Below are 19,253 nucleotides of genomic sequence, written 5' to 3'. Positions count from 1 at the left end.
GAGTCTTTTAATGTCAGATTCTCAAGACGAATCGGGTCTTTTAACGTCGATTCTCAAGGCGAATCCCAACCCTGGGGAGAAACGGCGGCGAAAGATTATCCCCGCGTATACCTCGAACAAGTACCTTAAACTGGCTAGTATCGGATAGGAAGTCAAGACCTAGACAGAAGGGTATACCTTAAACTAGCTAGTATCGGATAGGAAGTCAAGACCTAGACAGAAGGGTGTTTGACAATGCATACACCACCCATCCTTCAAGCGTCGTCGTTTTAGCAAAAGTACTACGACCATTCCCTATTCGTGATGAGTGATACTTACACCAAATGATTAGCTGAAGTTCACGAGGTAGAGAGTAGAAAAAGGAAGAGAAAGAAGGAGGTGAAATTTTAGGTACCCATCGTTTACCGAAAAGCACGTTTGCTCGTGTTACAGAAGACATTTATACTCAGTTCTGAATAGAGTTTTTATGGACTAAGGTTCCGGCGCTTGCAACCACACACTTCAAAGAACTATGGAGATCATAAGATAGAAGATGGCCCGGCTACCAAAATGGCATACCCTTTATAGAAATAAGATTAGAGTACATGAAACGAAAACATCTAGTCCGTAGACCGGATCACGAAGAAGGTCCGTTTCAACATCCGGTGGCGTAATTAAGTGGTAATGTTTTAGGCGTTGTCCATTGACTTGAAATTATTTGTTATCTTGTGGATTAAGCAAAGAGATTGCCCCATAATGTTTCACAGTTGACACAATGAAAGGACCAGACCATCGTGTTTTCAATTTACCAGGAAAAATGTGTAATCTGGAGTTGTACAGTAGAACTTTTTGGCCAATTTTAAAATCCTTACGCAAAATGTGCTTGTCGCGCACTCTTTTTATATTAGCTTCATAGGATTTCGAGAGATTATAAGCATCACTCCGAATCTCCTCAAGCTCATTTAATTGCAATTTTCACTTCTCGCCTGCCTCGATGATATTGTAATTGAGGCTTTTGATGGCCCAAAGGGCACGATGCTCAAGTTCAACTGGCAGATGATAAGGTTTTCCAAAAACAATGCGGTAAGGAGACGTCCCTATAGGTGTCTTGAATGCTGTTCAGTATGCCCACAAGGCATCCGATAAGCGGAGAGACCAGTCCTTTCGTGATGGGTTGACAGTTTTCTCCATAATAAACTTTATCTCTCTGTTGGAGACTTCTACTTGGCCACTCGTTTGTGGGTGATATGGAGTAGTAACTTTGTGAGTAACTCCATATTTCTTCATTAAAAACCCAAAAATTTAATTACAAAAATGTGTACCCCCATCACTGATGATAGCTTTGGGGACACCAAAACGAGAGAAAATGTTTTCTTTAACAAATTTCACGGCCGATCTTATGGTCATTTGAGCGACATGCGAGTGCCTCAATCCATTTGGACACATAGTCTACAACGACTAAAATGTATAGAAAACCTTGAGAAATAGGGAAAGGTCCCATAAAATCAATGCCCCAAACATCAAAAATTTTCACAATCAAGATAGGATTTAGGGGCATCATATTTCGTTTGGTAAATCGACCTAGGTGCTGACAACGAATGCAAGTTATGTAATGTTCGTGTGCATCGCGAAAAAGGGTAGGCCAGTAAAAACCACATTGTAATACCTTGGCCGCAGTTTTCTTTCCACTGAAATGACCTCTGCAAGATTGTTCATGGCAAAAGGATAATACGTCGGTATGCTCCCAATCGAGAATGCAGCGACGAATGAGTTGGTCGGAACAATACTTAAAGAGGTAGGGGTCATCCCAAAAATAATATTTTATAGTGGATAAGAACTTTTTATGATCAAGACGTGACCAAGAGGAAGGAACTTCCTCAGTAATAAGGTAGTTAACGATATCCGCGTACCATGGAGATGAGAAAATAGAGTACAAATATTCGTCTGGGAAGGAATCACAGATGGCTTCAGAATCACTATCAATGTCACCAACCAGCCTTGATAAATGGTCGGCCACGACATTTTCGGTTCCTTTCTTGTCCTTGATTTCCAGGGTGAATTCTTGCAAGAGAAGGATCCAAATTGGAACAATCGTTGTTTTCGTCCTTTTTTTTTGTAAGCACCGAAGTGCGGCATGGTCAGTATATACGATGGTGGATGTTCCAACTAGGTAAGGGCGAAACTTATCCAAAGCATAGACAACAGCTAGGAACTCTTTCTCAGTTGTTGTGTAATTACGTTGAGCGTCATTAAGAATTTTACTAGCATAGTAAATAACAACGGGTTTGTCATCACGTCGTTGGCCTAGTACGGCGCCAATAGCAAAGTCGCTAGCGTCACACATTAGTTCGAATAGTTGAGACCAATCAGGGGGTTGAATGATAGGAGCGGTAGTCAGAGCGGTTTTTAGAGTATCAAAAGCTTGTTTGCAATTGAAATTAAAGTCGAATACTGCATCCTTAAGTAGGAGATTGGTTAAAGGTCGAGCAACTTTAGAAAAATCCTGAATGAATCTCCTGTAAAACCTAGCGTGGCCTAAAAAGGCACGGATATCACGAACTGTACGTGGGAAAGGTAGCAAAGAAATTTTAACAATTTTAGCTTTATCAACCTCTATCCCGTCTTTCGAAACAATATGACCCAGAACAAGTCCTTTGGTAACCATAAAATGACACTTCTCCCAATTCAATTACAGATTTTTTCTCTTAATGGCGCGTTAATACTTTAGAAAGGTTGGATAGGCAATCGTCAAAGGAATTCCCGTAGATGGAAAAATCATCCATGAAGACTTCTATATAACGTTCCACCATATCACTGAAAATGTGAAGCATGCAGCGTTGGAAGTTGTCTGGGGCATTACAAAGACCAAAAGGCATTAGCCTATATGCAAAGGTTCCAAAGGACATGTGAAAGTTGTCTTTTTCTTGATGCGTGGGGATCGATGACAATTTGGAAGTATCCGAATAGCCATCAAGAAAATAGTAGTAAGCATGACCGATTAAACGTTCTAGCATCCGGGTCAATGAATGGGAGAGGGAAGTAATCTTTACGTGTTCTTGCATTAAGTTTGCGATAGTCAATGCAAATTCTCCATTTTAATGGAATCGCGAGTGGAGATGCACTCACCATTTTCATTTTGTACAACTTGAATGCCGAACTTTTGGGAACAACATGGACCGGGACTAACCCAATCACTATCGAGGAGATAGGGTATATGATACCGCATCAAGTAAACATAAAACTTCCTCTCACCACTTCCTCCTTCATGGCTTTGATTAAAGGCGGCGTTGTGGTTCTCGCGATGTCTTTGTGCGTCATCGAGATGTATCGCGATCGCGTGCATATGCTAGGGTCTATTCCCTTGATATCATCTAAGGACCATCTGATAGCGGAGCGGTGTTCACGAATGACATGAATCAAATGTGCCTCTTCGTCGGTAGTCAAGTGAGCAGAATTTATTATAGGGTGACTACCATCGAGATCAAGATGCACATACTTCAAATCAGAGGGTAGAGGTTTTAAATCCGGAGTTGAAGGATTGGGGATCAAGGATTCGTGAGGGATCATCTCTTCAATGGAACAGAGCGAATCCGGTTCTTCTGAATCAGTTTTCAACGCAGTAGTAGGATCAAATAGTGGTACCGACTCTAATAAAGTGTGGACATCCCTTATGTACGAGTCATCGTCAAACTCAGGATTATCAAAAGAAAGAAATTGGTGTATCTCGTCTGGGGGAAAAGAGTTTGTGAAATAATCATGTTTTAGTTTATCAACCAAACTAATCTCGCCCTCTATTATAGGATGGGGAAATTGTTTCATTAGTTTGAATACGTTGGGTTCGACAGAAAGGTTCCCGAAAGACAATGTCATTGAACCGTCCCGACAATTTATGAGAGCGTCAGCAGTTGCAAGAAAAGGACGTCCCAAGATGATAGGAATGGAGTCACAAGCCACTTCAGTATCTAAAATGACAAAATCAACTGGGTAGTAAAAATCTTGGACCTTGACTATGATGTTCTCTACTATGCCCTTTGGGTACTTGATGGAGCGATCCGCTAGTTGTAGAGTCATATTGGTAGGTTTTAATTCATGAAGACCTAACTACTTAAATAAGTAGTAGGGAAGTAGGTTAACACTGGCACCTAGGTCTACAAGTGCGGTAGAGGTATACTTGTCGCCCAACGTGCATGGTACAGTTGGTCGACCTGGGTCCTTATACTTTACCACACCATTGGTAGTGGTGTCGAAACCGCTTTCGATGAGGAATGCTTGTTGAGGAACATTTGTACGTCGTTTGGTGGTGCACATGTCCTTCAAAAACTTGGCATGCTTGGGTAAATGCTTAAGCGTATCTAGGAAAGGTAAGTTTATGGTCAAATTTTTGAAGGTTTCACGGATCTCATCGAAATATTCGTCACGTTTGTTCTTTACCAAACGGGCAGGGAACGGAGCTTTTAGGCGGAATCGTGCATAAGGATCGATGGCGTCTTTCCCTAGGGGCGTGGGTGTAGAATTGGAAGGGTACAACCGTCCGTTATAGGTTCGCGAAGTAGGAGTTGGAAGGGCGTCGGCCCGTGGTTTCCATCGATTCCTCGTCGGCATCATCGTATTTTATTGTCGATGGTTCGGCCGAATGAAGAGTGGTAATGGCATTTACCTCACCACGGCTTGGATTACTAGGTCCCAGTGCATTGTTGAGTTCAAAGGCGGTGTTTGTAGGCTTAGGGTTTGGAACCTGCTTGGCGGGGAACACGCCGCTTTTGACTTTATCTGAGCTAACGGTGAAGAGACTATTGGATAGAAGCTAGGATTTGATTACTGTTGATTCATGTATGTCGAGAAAAGTTTCAATTTGTTTTATCGGTATGGATTGTACCAGTGAACAGCGGGGAACTAGTTCACGGTTATTATTCTGGGTTGATTTTGGTAGCCATATCCTTGATTAGCGGGAACAAGGTTGCGGTTGTTTTAGTACCCTATATTGTTGGGAAAATTATTTTTCCCTTGCTGGAATTGCTAGGAATTTCCTTGACGATAGGAATTGTAGTTCGCGGGTGGTGGTAGAGGAGCGTTGTTGACACCGGAGGAGCTTGTTGTTAGGCGGGGGTGCCCAAGCTAAATCGGATGTTGTCGCCAAGGTGCATTAGGGATGTTGAAAGCACAGGCCTCTTCAGAAGGTTGGGGAAGGCACTCGTATACCAAAGGACAATAAGAATCGGCGTGCGAAGGAAAGAGGACATGGGGAAGCGTTGGCAGCCATGACCTGTTTGGGTTTTTGATCATTTACTTGTACCGAAAGAGCATCGACCTTTTCGTTTAGGGACTCGATTAGAGTTTTTAATTCCGGATCGGGTTTGACCTCGAACATAGTCGTAACTTTGGTAGGAGTGTCTTTAGAAGATCTAGAAGAATCAGTGTTTCCCCAATGGGTGCTTCGTGAAGCCTATTTCTCAAGAAACGTGTATGCTTCAGTAGCGCCCTTGTCCATGAAACAACCTCCATTCATGATATCTAAGGTTTCCTTTTGATGGTCAGAGAAACCATTAAAGAATGAACTGACTAATACAACGGTGTCGAGTTGATGATGGGGACATTCGAGAAGCAGATCAGTAAATCTGCTCCATGCTTCCAAAAAGGATTCTTGGGGTCTTTGCGAAAAGAATTGAATCTTTTGAAGCATTTCTGTAGTTTTCTTACGAAATATAGAACTTTATCATGAATGCTTATGCGAGTTTGGCCCATGTGTCAATGGATTCGCGGCGCGCTTCACCTGAGGAAAAGCCCAACCGCTTTATCGGCTAAGGTGAAGGGAAACAACCTAAGCAAGACTTGTTAAGTTGGTAACGATCGGATAAGCGGAAAGTGGTGACTACTTGTTGCATCCGACGAAGGTGATTGTACGGTTTTTCATGGTCTAGACCATGGTAAACAGGTAACAAACCGAAAATATTTGGCGGAATTCGATAATCACCTACAATAGCATCGAGTTTAATGCAGGAGGCAGGTCTTTCTTGTAAGGCAGTATAGAAATCCGAAAGGGGTTTCTCGACTGTGAGATTTTCCTGGGCCATAATTACGGGAGATGACGGCAATGGAGATGTTTGACGAGGTTGGTTTACGGAGGAGGAACTACGTCTAGGAGATAGCATAAGCAGTTGTTTATTGTATTTTCGACGCCAATATGTAAGTTCTAATTCCTTATGTTTACCAAACCATAGTCTCATATAAATATAAATTTTAATTTAAGGTTCATAAGGAACGAGTTATGACTGGAGGTTTTAGAATTAAGGAAAGAGGGAGGTGAAAGATGTCTTTCTGAGCTGTTGCTAACTTGAGCAGGTAAGCTAGGATAACGTGTGAATATTCCAGCAACCAGGTCACCTGAGAGAATTGAGGGAGGTTGTTCGTGCTAGCACGTTCCTTAATTAGGCAACCTCAATTTTTTTCAAGTTTCCTAGGCACTGATGGAATAGGATGATGATTTATGATGGTGTATTATGCGGGGTGTTATTAAGATAATTTAGATGAAATTTTTAATTACTATGAATTTTTTATTTTTTTATTTTTAGTTTACGTAATTAATGTATTATGGAGACGTGATTACGAAATATGCAATTAAAACGATAGATGCCAAAATAGAAACTAACTAACATATACTAGTTTACTTGAAAAGTCTACACATGCAAATCTATATTACTTATACGTGCAACTATATGTAAGTTATATGTGAGTTAGGGGAATGTCGAGAACGAACTCATACAAATGAATACCGCGTACGTGAATTGATGTAACATACACATACAAAAATATTCTAAGCAGGTGGTTTGAAACTACACATATATCCAAATATATTCGAATCATATTGATCGTGTTAACGTAAATATGTAATGACAAACCACATTTATATGAAAAGAGTTCTTATGCCACACACAAACATGTAAGGTAAAACAGGTTATAGTAACAACCAAATAATATCCTCGACAAAGTTTGAGGAGTTTAAGGATTTGAAACACGTGTCCCATGATTCCTCGCATACCGATCGAACTAACTCCCGGGATTGTGAACTTACTTGCTAAACTGGACAAGAGAGTCCAAAAGAGTACTGAAAAAGAAAGTGGCCTGTACCTGAAAACCGGAGTGTTGATACTCCATATTAGTCTCTCTACTACTAATTTAGTCTCGTCGAGACTCTTTTGTCTGTTCGATGCTTCAAGTTCCTCACGGAATACTTAAAAGCGTGCTAATAAAAATAAACAAAACTTGGTTCACAGATATTTGTTAGTAGAAAAAGTTAAGGCAAACAGTTACGTAACACGTTAGTATCGTAAAAGAAATGGAAATTTAAAAAAATGAAGAGGTAAGGGAGGGGGTTTATGTTTGATGTATTCCAGTTATTACGTTAAGTCCAGAGTCCTTCGGCGTGCAGCGGCGCCATTTGATAAAACACTCTTTATACACGTTTATTGTTTTCAGTTACTTATTTTCTTAAGTCCGAGGTCCACAGTCCAAAGTCTGAAGTCCAAAGACCCAAGTCCAAAGTCCAAAGTCCAACGTCCGTATAGTCGTACGTTTTAGTCAAGTTACCTTACTCACGTGGGTTTGGTAGGATAGGTCGAGTAAGGGATCGTTCAAACCTTAGGGCTCGGAAAAGGTTCACAACTGGAATTACAACTTTTGGTGAGTAGGATTTTAGGTTTTTTAGTTGGTTTTAATTAAATTAACGGTAATGCAAATAATGTAAATTACTACGGTGATTATATGTAGGTAAACAAAAATAGAGAAACAGGGAGAGAGTTAATCATACTCATGCAAGAATTATTTTTTAACAGTTTATATTACCACATCACTACATCTCTAATTTGTCTCGTGTTCGAAGACGACGTCGAGTATTGATCCCTAGCACATGCCCATATCTCTGAGCCGCATCACACTAGTATAAGGAGTTGAACTAATATTTCATCTCTGGAATATCATTTCAGCTCCTGGCTCGATTCCACATCAGCTGGACAAATTGGAGAGCTGTCTGACACCATAGAGTCATGCGTGAGACATTTTAGGTTAGCGACCGAGATGTTACAGATGCTCGAGCATCTCCAAATTTGTATAGTCTCGATCATTTTGGGACCAGATGTCTAATCTATGCCTAATTCCTAAGTAGTGATTCTAGAATATTAACGAAATCAATCCGTTCTCACGAAAGCGGATAACCCTCCCACGAGGGGATTAGCTCATGGTCATTGAAGGAATAATAAAACTTGTTGTATACATTAAGTAAATAAATGTAGGACAGGAATTACACTAGAAAAGAAATGACTGTTATTAAGGGTAAAATGACTTCTGACGATTTTAAGCTTCTTGGAATGTAAATGGCCGGAATGTAAGTCTTTGAATTAAAACTAACTATTGCTAAGCGGAAGCTAGAGCATAAAATGCTGAAGGAAAATATATGAAGGCTACCCCCTCATATATATAGGATGATGTCCCGTGAATGATTTAATTGAGTTTTGGCCTTATGCTAATTGAAACGTTCAAAACTTTGAGAATCAAAGTTTTGTTTTTATCCGTTTTAATTTTGTCTTTTACCTTATTAAGGTTTCGTCCTTTAGCTAATTTCAATTCAAACCACCTGGTTTGAATTGGTACGTGTCTTCTTTATTGCGAGGTGGCACCAAATTAAAACCATCACTTGCCACCTGCCTATGCTGACTCATTATGCCTTCTGGGCCCGCAGAGTGGGTCCACTTAGTATGTCCAGTGGCGGCGCCAATTTTGGCGTTTTGCAACTTTCTGTCTTTGCGTAGAGTTTGTCGCCCTGGTCGCTCTGGCAATTCACTAGCCAACGTCGGCACCCCAATTTATCCGATTTGGGCTTCGGAAGTTTGCTGCTTCTTTATATGTGGACCCGTTTTGCACTGGTTTTGTTCTTTTGGAAACTTCAGCTCTAGTCAGGCTCTGTTGGGCTTCACTGGGGTTGAGTGGGAAACTTCAAATATTCTAGTATTCTCCTACTTCATGCATGTTTTATCATTATATTCATTTTAAATGCGGAAACCTGCAAAAGTATAAAAATATAATTATTACATGATTATTAAACACATAATCGATCAAAATGCTATGTCTCTCGGGGTTTAATATTACAGTTTTGGGTGCTTATCACATGGTTAGAAGCTAAAGAAGCAAGATGATCAACTACTCGAACACATACATGGGAGATCATGACATTCACAAATAGCCTTAGTAAGTCTTTAATCTCAGCAACCATGTTAGAACACTGCCACGATGCTCTCTCTTGGTTCTTGAGAATGCTTACTGCATGAAGGGAGTTTGATACTCTGATGTAATTTCCACCTTCCTTATCTTAACCATAAGACATCCCTGTAAGACATTTAAAATAGCTTTAAGTTCTTGAAAAAGAACTGGTCGATCTTAATCCTCCTGCTTCAGTGAAGGCAAGTAATACTTCCCCATTGGCATCACGAATGGTTCCTCTATTGCCACATCTGTTATCTAATAGTGAGCCATCAGAATTGAGCTTAGCAATATCTGGGTCAGGCTAGTTCCATATACATGGAACTAGTATTTTAGATTTATACTTTACTATTATACCCAGTCTTTTCAGTAAAGTTTTGAGTTGTATTGAGTGTTTCACCTCTGTTAGTTGTCCCTGTAAGTAAACACCTACATCACTTATTAGTATGTTACTTACTGTCTTCCAGTCCTGTACGTTTTGAACTTGTTAGTTGTTATAGTAGTTGTTTAGCAGCTACAAACTAAAATTTGATAGAAACACAAAGAAAAAAAATAGTTTATTGTTGATATTTGTTTTAGAAGAAAAACAATTCCAAACTATATGAGATAAACCTCACCAAGAACAAATTTAATAATGAGAATCATATTAGATACTTATGGGATTTGCTAGATTTTGAACTTGAGTTTTTAATTCGTAAGGATTGACAAAGAAGAACTGAAGAAAAAAAGAGGTTTTGGTGGTAAGATTGGGGTATTATAGGCAAAACACAATATTTGAGAAAAAAAGAAATTAGTGCTAGACATGTGGGTCATTATGGGCGCTCGTAGATTCTACCAGCAAAACCGTTGGTGAACAAATTCGGACTCCACATAGTCTCCAATATTTATAAAACTCTTTGGCTAATTACGAAAAAGTATGAGACTAATATGGAAAACATGTTGAATTGTACAGATGCCTACATGGGATGATGAAAAGCCCCATTTCATCTACAAAACACAAATTGTTGCATTAGTAAGTAGGAACAACCTCCAGCTCAAGAGGTGATGATTCATCGTCTTTGTGGTTTCTACACTCTTCTCTTCCACAATAAATCAATCCCTAAACTTATCGTAGTTTGTCTGCTCATCTGACTTCCAAGGGTGTTCCCCCAATATTCTAATCATGTCCTCTTGGTGTAAAACTTCTTTCTCCAGCAACAGCTCAACAATCTGAGCCACATGCTCTTTATGCTTCTCTATTAGTCTACATCAATAAGAAACCACTAAAAGAGAAAATTTCATAGAAGAACTTTTATGAAGTTTTCAATCCTCTTTAGTTTTCTTTAATGGGAGATGGTTGATTGGGCTGATTGCTTTTACACAGCCATTGACTTTTCCGGATTTCGCATTGGCTGATTGCTTTTATGAAATAATATTTGTCACAGAGATAGGATTTGGTTGAATTTCATAAGTAATCATCTCCATGAATGTTCCATGTGTTTCTTAAAAATAGCCATTATTAACGTATCCTACAACCATTGAGCTCCAGGAAATCACATCTCAGTACGCAGTATCTTCGAAGACAGAAGCAACATATTGAATTGAATCACATTTGGTGTAAACAGATACAAGAGCATTTCTAATCCTTATTTCAAATTCCTATAGGAGTAGCCATAGATTTTTGTATCATTTTTTTTTTTACAATTACCAATCTACACTAAAGATATTGTTGGGAGGACACTTGATAAGGTTACGACATCTGGCTTCAAGCCCATGTCCAACATGTCAATGAAAATACTCACGACATCACTAGACATACTAAATTGAGCAAAAGAAGAAACAACCCCACTATATGTAACTACATCTGTGTTGAACCCGACATCCTTCATGTCCTGTAAGAGTTGTATGTTATCCTAAAAAAACCGTTTTGAGCATAGTCAGAAATTAGAGCATTCCACGCCCTATTTTCTCTTCGTGGATTGAGATTTTTAGCACTAGATGTTGGTATTCTCCTCTTATAGAAGTCATCACAAGTACACATAATTTGGTTCTAAACTCTGGTTAATAATGAAAATGATTCATATTCGTCATCTTTACCGCTAGCCATGACTTTACATTTGATGGGATCTACTTGCTATGGTTTGAACAAGTTTAATGATAGTTTAGGATATCTAAATAGGGCTAACAATATATTATCAAAGTTAGAATCAGAACCCGCCCTTGACTTGCTTCAGCACGAGTTAGCAACTTAAATGAATACCACAACTTTAGTTATTGCAAGCAGTGAGCTTAGTGTGGATAATAGGAAATTAGCTGAAGCTATTGAATAATAAAAGCACACGTTTATGTTGCAGTGTTGATCAATAAAGAGGCTTTGCCACATTGTTTATAGGTATTCGAAATACATAAAGCTCAATAAGGAGATGATGATTCAGTTGAGGTTGTCCATTTAGGCGTCTTCTTAAAGTTGTATATATAAGAATTGGGGACTGGGTGCTAATGTTCAGAAGTTGATGTTGTTCAGTTGGGGAGGTTGTTTTATGACACCATTAGTATAATTCTTATTAGCAAAATGCATGAGGAGAGTATGACTAGACACTTAATTATTGCTATTTTAGGGTCCCTCTATAACCAAAAAAAGTTTTGAGCTTCTCAGAAGTGTCTTACAAAAGGGTTTGATTTATTTCGAGTGGTTTACTTACAAGGTTTGTAAGACATTGAACTAACCTCAAAAAAGAATTAAGTGAAAATCAGAAACTGGATACTAATGCATTAAACTAATATCAACGAATAATTAATTGAGAATCGAAAACTAGATGCAACTACATTGAAATAACCTAAAAAAAATTAATGGGAAATCGGAAACTGAATGCAAATGCATTGAACTATACAACTTCAAATAATAATTAACGAAAAATCGGAAACTGGATGGAATTGCAGTGAACCTAAAAAAATAATTAATGAGAAATTGGAAATTATATGTAAATGCATTTAACTAACCTAAACTAATCTCAAATAACAATTAACAAGCAATTGGAAACTGGATGCAAATGCATTGAACTAACCTAATTAACGGAAAATCATAAACTAGATGCAATTGCAATGAACTAACCTCAAATAACAATTAACTGGAAATTGGAAAATGGATGCAATTGCATTGAACTAACCTAATTAACGAAAAATCTGAAACTGGATGCAAACGCAACAAACTAACCTCAGAGAACAACTAACGAGAAATCAAAAACTGTAAGCAAACACATTGAACTAACCTCAAAGAATGGTTAAAAGTAAATAAGAAACTGGAATCAACTACATTTAACTAATCTCGAAAAATAATTAACAGGAACTCGGAATCTAGATGCAAATGCAATGAACATTAATCTCAATGAATAATTAAAGGGAAATCAGAAATTGGATGCCACTGTAATGAACTAACCTCAAAATATCATTCACAGGAAATCGAAACTTGGATGCAACTGCATTCAACTAACTTCAAATAATAATTACCGGGCAATGGAAAACTTGATGCAATTGTATATAACTAACCTCAAACAATAATTATCGTGAAATTGGAAACTAGATGCAAATGCATTGAACTGATCTCTAAAAGTAATTAACAGGAAATCGGGTTCTTGACGCAAATGTATTGAAATAACCTCAAAGAATAAATAAAGGAAATCAATAATTGGATGAAATTGTATGAAACTAACTTTTTTTTTTGCATGGAACTAACCTCGATCAAATAATAATTAACGAGAAATCGGAAACTGGATGCAAATGTATTAAACTAACCACAAAGAATAAATAATAGAAAATTCACAATTGAATGCAACTGCATTGAACCAACCTCAAATAATAAATAATGGAAAACCTGAAACTGGACGCAACTGATAGGGTTATATACTAAAAGCATTACTTTTGTATTAGCTCTAATTCTTTATATTTTGAATGAGAATCATATGGGCAAATGTTATGCACATTATATATGTTATTAGTTATATCCATATGTCTAATACTTTATGTTGTAGATGATATGGTGTGAACACACAGAAGATCATATCATCAGTACCTTATAAAGTATAAGTAATCGTTCACAACCTAGATGGATTTGGACAAACCATTAGTATGGTTATAGTATAATCTGGTATTAGTCTATCTTGACTATAGGATTACACTAGTACACTTTGTGTGTATTGAACAGGACCAAGTGAGGTTGTTTCTCTTTATATTGACTGTATAAGAGAACAAACTCCCTGTTATTATGGATACTTGTCCTCTTAATCCGGATATAATAACAGGCACTTACATGCATTGTATATTGCTTTAAATCATCAATGAGTGAGATTTATTTATGAGTCAACAAACTCGATAGATTGGGTAATGACATTATATGTAAGGTGTGCTGTTGATTATAGAAGGAATATGTGACCCGCAGAAAGTCGGGTTGATGATGTCCCCTTGAGGAGCTCAAAAAGATTGTCATGTAAACCCTGTAGGTGGATTTATTCTGACATGACAATGAGGTTGAGTGGTACTACTCAAGGACATAAGAAGTTGATTAATGTAGTTGTCGAGAACTTTGACTTAATCGGCCGGACATTCGATATCTTAAACACGGGGAGATCAACGAGCATATAATATGGAGCCCAAAAACGCTAACACGTAATTTGGGATTAGGGCAGTAGTGCAACAATGGCCTTTAGTGGAATAAGCCATTTGTTGACGGACTTGGGCCGTGTGTTCTGGGCGAACATGGGAAGCCCAAGCCCGTCAAGAGGCCCAACCCTAATTTCTCCTCATGGTCCCTGTTGTAGCCTATAAATAGAATCCTTCTTCTCTCTGGCCAAAATTAACCTATTCACTATTCACTGGATTAGAAAAAGAGGCAAGGAAAGATAAATCCAAAATTGGATCTAGCTTTGTGAGAAAGAAGGGGATTGGTAGATCGTTGCCCACACAACGTCCAATTTATTCTAAAGGAATACAACAGAAGATCAAGGGATTGATTGTTGATTCGGATTCATAAAGCTTGGATTCCCAGAGTTATCTAAACTGGATCTAAAAGGTATGTTCTCTATCCAAAATCGTGAGAACCCATTAATTCCGCTGCGCGTGGTTCTCGCGGTTTGTAGAAATTTGCATTCTGAAATAACGGTTCCTACAACAACTGCACTGAACTAAGCTCAAAAAATAATTAACGGAAAATCGGTCTGGATGCAAATGTATTGAACTAACTTAAAAAAATAATCAAAAGGAAATCAGAAACTGGATGCAAATGCATCGAACTAACCTCAAAGAAAGTCGGGAATTTGATGCAAATGTATTGGACTAACCTTGAAGAATAATTAACGGGGAAGCAAAAACTAGATGCAAATGCATTAAATTAACCTCAAAAAATAATTAACGGGAAATCAAATTTCTTAAAGAATAATTAACGAGAAATCATAAATTGGATGAAACTGCATAGAACTAACCTATTTTTTTCTTGCATAGAACTAACCCCAAAAAATAATTAACGTGAAATAGGAAACTGGATGCAAATGTATCGAACTAAACACAAATAGTAATTAACGAGAAATTGAAAACTTGATGCAAATGCATTGAACTAATCTCAAAGAATAATTAATGGGACACAAGAAAACTGAATGCAAATGCATTGAACTAATTTCAAATAATAATTAATGAAAAATCAAAATTTGGACACAACTTTATTGTACTAACCTTAAAGAATAATGGAGTATTTAGGTTTTGGTCCTATTTATAGTAGCGATATTAGGCTTTGATACATTTATAGTTGGAAATTAGACTTAAGTCCAACTTTTGGTAGTCAAACTCGTTGACTGTCTTGTATTTTGCTTAATACCTAGAATACCCTTACACGTGCATCTCACACATTTGATTAATTTTAGGGTCTATTGTGTGAAGTGTCTCGACATTTAAAACAGGAAACCCATGACTAAGTCTTCCGATTGCCAAGAACAAAAGCAAAGCCATAACATCTCCACAAGAAAGAAGCGCAACACGACTGTTGCATATTCAAATAATTGTGAATTAAAACGTTCTTACTATTTATTGTTTAAGTAATTAAGTAAATAAAGTGAATTAAATTAAATTACCCCCATCTGTTTATTTTCTCTGAAAAATCGGGGTTGTCGAATTGAATAACGCCTTCCAAGGGAACTCTATCGTCACCAATGAAAACAGTTTCGTTTTCCTTGAAAGGAGGTGAAGATGAATCGGGTCTTGAATCTACCGCATTGGCAACGAGAGTTAGATTTAGGGATTTTATAGGGTGTCTGGAAATGAATTTGGGTTTGGGCTTATTGGAGAATAGTGGTTTTCTAGGATTTGAATTTGGGAATTGAGAAGATGAGGAGTGTGTGCATCAGTACAACCATGAAAGAACATTAATAGAGAAATATGCTTTATCAAATAAAACCCTTGAGTAGGCTCCTTTGGCTCTGCGCCTCTGCCAAGCATAGATGGAGACAGAGAGGGAGGGGGGGCAGTCGCCCCCCAAACGGTTTTGAAGAACCATTATGTTCTATGTATTATCAGTATGAATTTTTTTGAATACATAGAAGTTCGCCCCCCTCAAAATAACAGGCCAAGGTTTAAATGTGACCACATCAGGCTCAGATGATAGCCCCTCAAACGGTGTCCCCTGTAATTGTACTTTCAAGTTTCAACTATAGCAGGCCCAGACCCAATAAGAGACTCAAGTTTTATGGGCCTCACTGTATTTGGCCCAATAGGTAGTGGCGTAGTGCACACTCTACATAACATTCATCTCCATGGCATGGAGAATTGTGATCATCTTTGCTAAAAGACGCTAGAAACACTTGAAAGTGAAGTTGGGTCTTTATTTAATTTTTTTCTCTCTCGTGCAGTCGTGCAGAGCCCTGACTCGCAGCTTTCTGAATGGGACTATTCCAAAAAGTTGGGCTTCACTTCCTCTCGTCACTTTGTAAGTTTTCTTTCGTCTTTAACCTTCCTAGGATTCCTAGCTTACAGTTGTAATTTTATTTATTTAATTGTACTATATTACTGAAGTATAATAACTTTTACTGTTTTAGGCTTTTAGCGCACCTCCAAATGAGTGAAATGACAAATCCACACTTCTGACTAATGTGAATCTGTTCAAGTCTTCAGAACTTGGGAAAACAAAAGGTATTATTTAAAAACGAAATTGATATTTAACTTACTCTGATTTTGGCGTTATGCGTTGACAGTGTTGTATTACAATCTTTTAATTAATTACAAATTTACATCGCTGACTTGCTGAGTTGCTGTGATATTGGCTTGGAAGTCCAATAATATGCCATTTGGGTATTTATGTTTTGATGTTTGTGTCTGTTTTTCGGCAAACAGTTGACTAGTTGAGCAAATTGACCAAGTGTAGAAAACTATATTTGGACTTGTTATTCATGAGGAAAAATACACTTGATTCGTACTTTACTCGACGCTTCTCTAAAGCTCCTAGAGTTGAACCTGAAGAAGGTGGCTCTTCCAATGCTCCTAGAGTTGAACCTGAAGAAGGTGGCTCTTCCAATGATCTTAGAGTTGAACCTGAAATTGTTGGACCTTCCATAGCAACTTGGTCTACCTGAAGCTTCTAGAGTTTTATCCGAAAAAGCTGGTCCTTTTGGAACTCGTAGAGTGGACTCTCAAGAACTTGACACTTCTTTAGTAAGGGATCCAGGGTTGAGAAAACAAATATGGGATTATCCAAGTTCTCAACATGATGAGATTAGGCGTGCTTATATCATTGTTGGACCATGTCAACCTAAGCCTCCAACAAATCAGCATTTTCTTCATGATAAGAATCATCGTTGCTTTCAAGAAAGTTGGTACAAATCATTTCCAGATTGGTTGGAGTACTCTGAATTTAAAAATCATGCCTTTTGCCTTCCATGCTTCCTCTTAACAAGGTCATCTCAACACCCTGGAGCTAGTGTGTTCATGGTTGGTAGATTTTCTTCGTGGAAAAAAGTCCATCAATGATGGCCAGAATGTTGCTCTTTTATCTCATGTCGGAAAGGGTCCGAACTCGATACATAGAGTTGTTGTTGGGTGTTGCTATAGCCTAATGAAACAAAAGCAACATATTGAGAATATTGTTGGAAAACAAACTTCTAAACAGATTGCTAGTACTCGATTGCTGCTTGGAACAATGACAGATCTCCAAGGTTCTGCTCTTAGAGGCCGTGACGAAAGAAAAACTTCTAACAACCGAGGGAACCTTCTTGAAATGATAAAGTTATTGGCTTCGTATAACAAAGATGTTGATGCTACATTTTTGGATAATGCTCCTAAAAATTGTACCTATACTTCTCCTACAACTCAAAGGCAGATTCTTATTGTTTTGTCAGACAAAATACGCAAGTTTATTCGTGAGGAGATTAGTGATGAGAAGTTTTGTATTATAGTGGATGAAGCTCGAGATGAATAAAAAAGGGAGCAGATGGCAATTGTTTTGAGATTCGTCGATAAACATGGTTTAGTGCGGGAGTATTTCTTTGATATAGTTCATGTGAAAGATACCATGTCGGCAACTTTGAAAGAAGCAATATGCAAAGTCCTTTTCTCGCCATAAACTTAGTGTGCAAAATATTCATGGGCAAGGATATGGCGGTGCGAGTAATATGCGTGGTGAAGTGGCTGGGTTGCAAGCTTTATTCTCTATTGAGTGTCAATTTGCGTACTATGTCCATTGTTTTGCTCACCGTCTCCAGTTAGCACTAATTGTAGTAGCTAAAGATGTTAAACCTATTTGGCAATTTTTTCCCCACTTGCATGTTGTAGTCAATGTAGTTGGTGCCTCCTGCAAAAGAGATGCTCAGTTGAGAATGCTAAAGCTGCTGAAATTGCACACTTGCTTGCTATTAATGATGAGTTTGAAACTGGCAGTGGGAAAAACCAAGTAACGACTTTGAAAAGACCAGGAGATACTCGATGGGGTTCACATTTGGGTGTTCCATTTCCAGTTTGATAACGTTGTTTAGCGCAACATGTACAATCTTAAGTCAGGTAATTGATGATGGAGTGACAGCAAGTCAACATGCAAAGGCGGATGGAGTGTATGATGTAATTACGCCTTTTGAGTTTGTACTTATCCTCCATCTTATGAGGGAAATCATAGATATTACTGATGACCTTTGCCAAGCTTTGCAACGCAAAAGTTCCATTTGAAATACCAGTTGCAAAACTATGAGAATGACATTCTCGTACACTCTGAGTTTCAAAATTTGTCAACCATTTCCAAGTTGTGTCAAGTTTTGGTAGAAACAGGAAAGTCAACAATTTATCATCTTATAGATAGACTGATTCATCTTGTGTTGACTTTACCTGTTTCAACTGCTATATCGGAACGTGCATTTTCAGCAATGAGGATTGTAAAGACTATGCTGCGTAATAGGATGGAAGATGATTATCTAGCAAATTATTTGCTCGTGTTTATTGAGAAAGATATTGCTAGACAATTTAATACATATTCTATCATAGATGCTTTTGATGTCTTGAAGAAAACTCGGCGAGAACGGCTTCAAATGCCTGACTTGACTACTTGAGCTCCTTGTTCGATCTTTTTGTATAGGAGGATATATGCTAACATACTAATAGCTCCTTTTTGTTTGTAAATGTGGTCTGTGGATTGGATACAAGTGATCATGATTAATTGTATATCCTCTTTGATTTTGTAATCATACTTTTTGATGACAAATATATGTATACAGAAACTGTCAATCCAAATAAGGTGTGTGTATTCTAAGATTTTGATTGTTATTTACTTACTGTCCATTACTATGGACAGTGTATAAGTTATTTTCTGGTTCTTAATTTATATGTTGGCCTATAGTGTAGTGTGAGTGAATTTGTACTAGAAGAATGAAAAAATAGAAGTGGTGCTAAATTGTTTATTAATTTTTGTTTTCAGGCCTTGTAACTCGTGGCATTTGCCGGACCGTCAATATAGCTCCCAATGCGACCGACAAGATGTATGGAAGCTGAACAATAAGGTGATCTCTACTGACTTGAGTTTATAATTT

At 37.9% G+C, this 19,253-nt stretch overlaps 1 pseudogene; it reads left to right on the top strand.

Annotated features, from left to right (window-relative positions):
* Window positions 1–17,380: 17,380 nt before the first annotated feature.
* On the top strand, window positions 17,381–18,199 carry LOC147511576 (uncharacterized; annotated as a pseudogene).
* The last annotated feature ends 1,054 nt before the right edge of the window (window positions 18,200–19,253 follow it).

The sequence above is a fragment of the Coptis chinensis genome, chromosome 3, assembly GCF_015680905.1.
Source record: "Coptis chinensis isolate HL-2020 chromosome 3, ASM1568090v1, whole genome shotgun sequence".
NCBI lineage: Eukaryota > Viridiplantae > Streptophyta > Magnoliopsida > Ranunculales > Ranunculaceae > Coptis > Coptis chinensis.
This window is presented reverse-complemented; position numbering and strand designations above follow the sequence as displayed.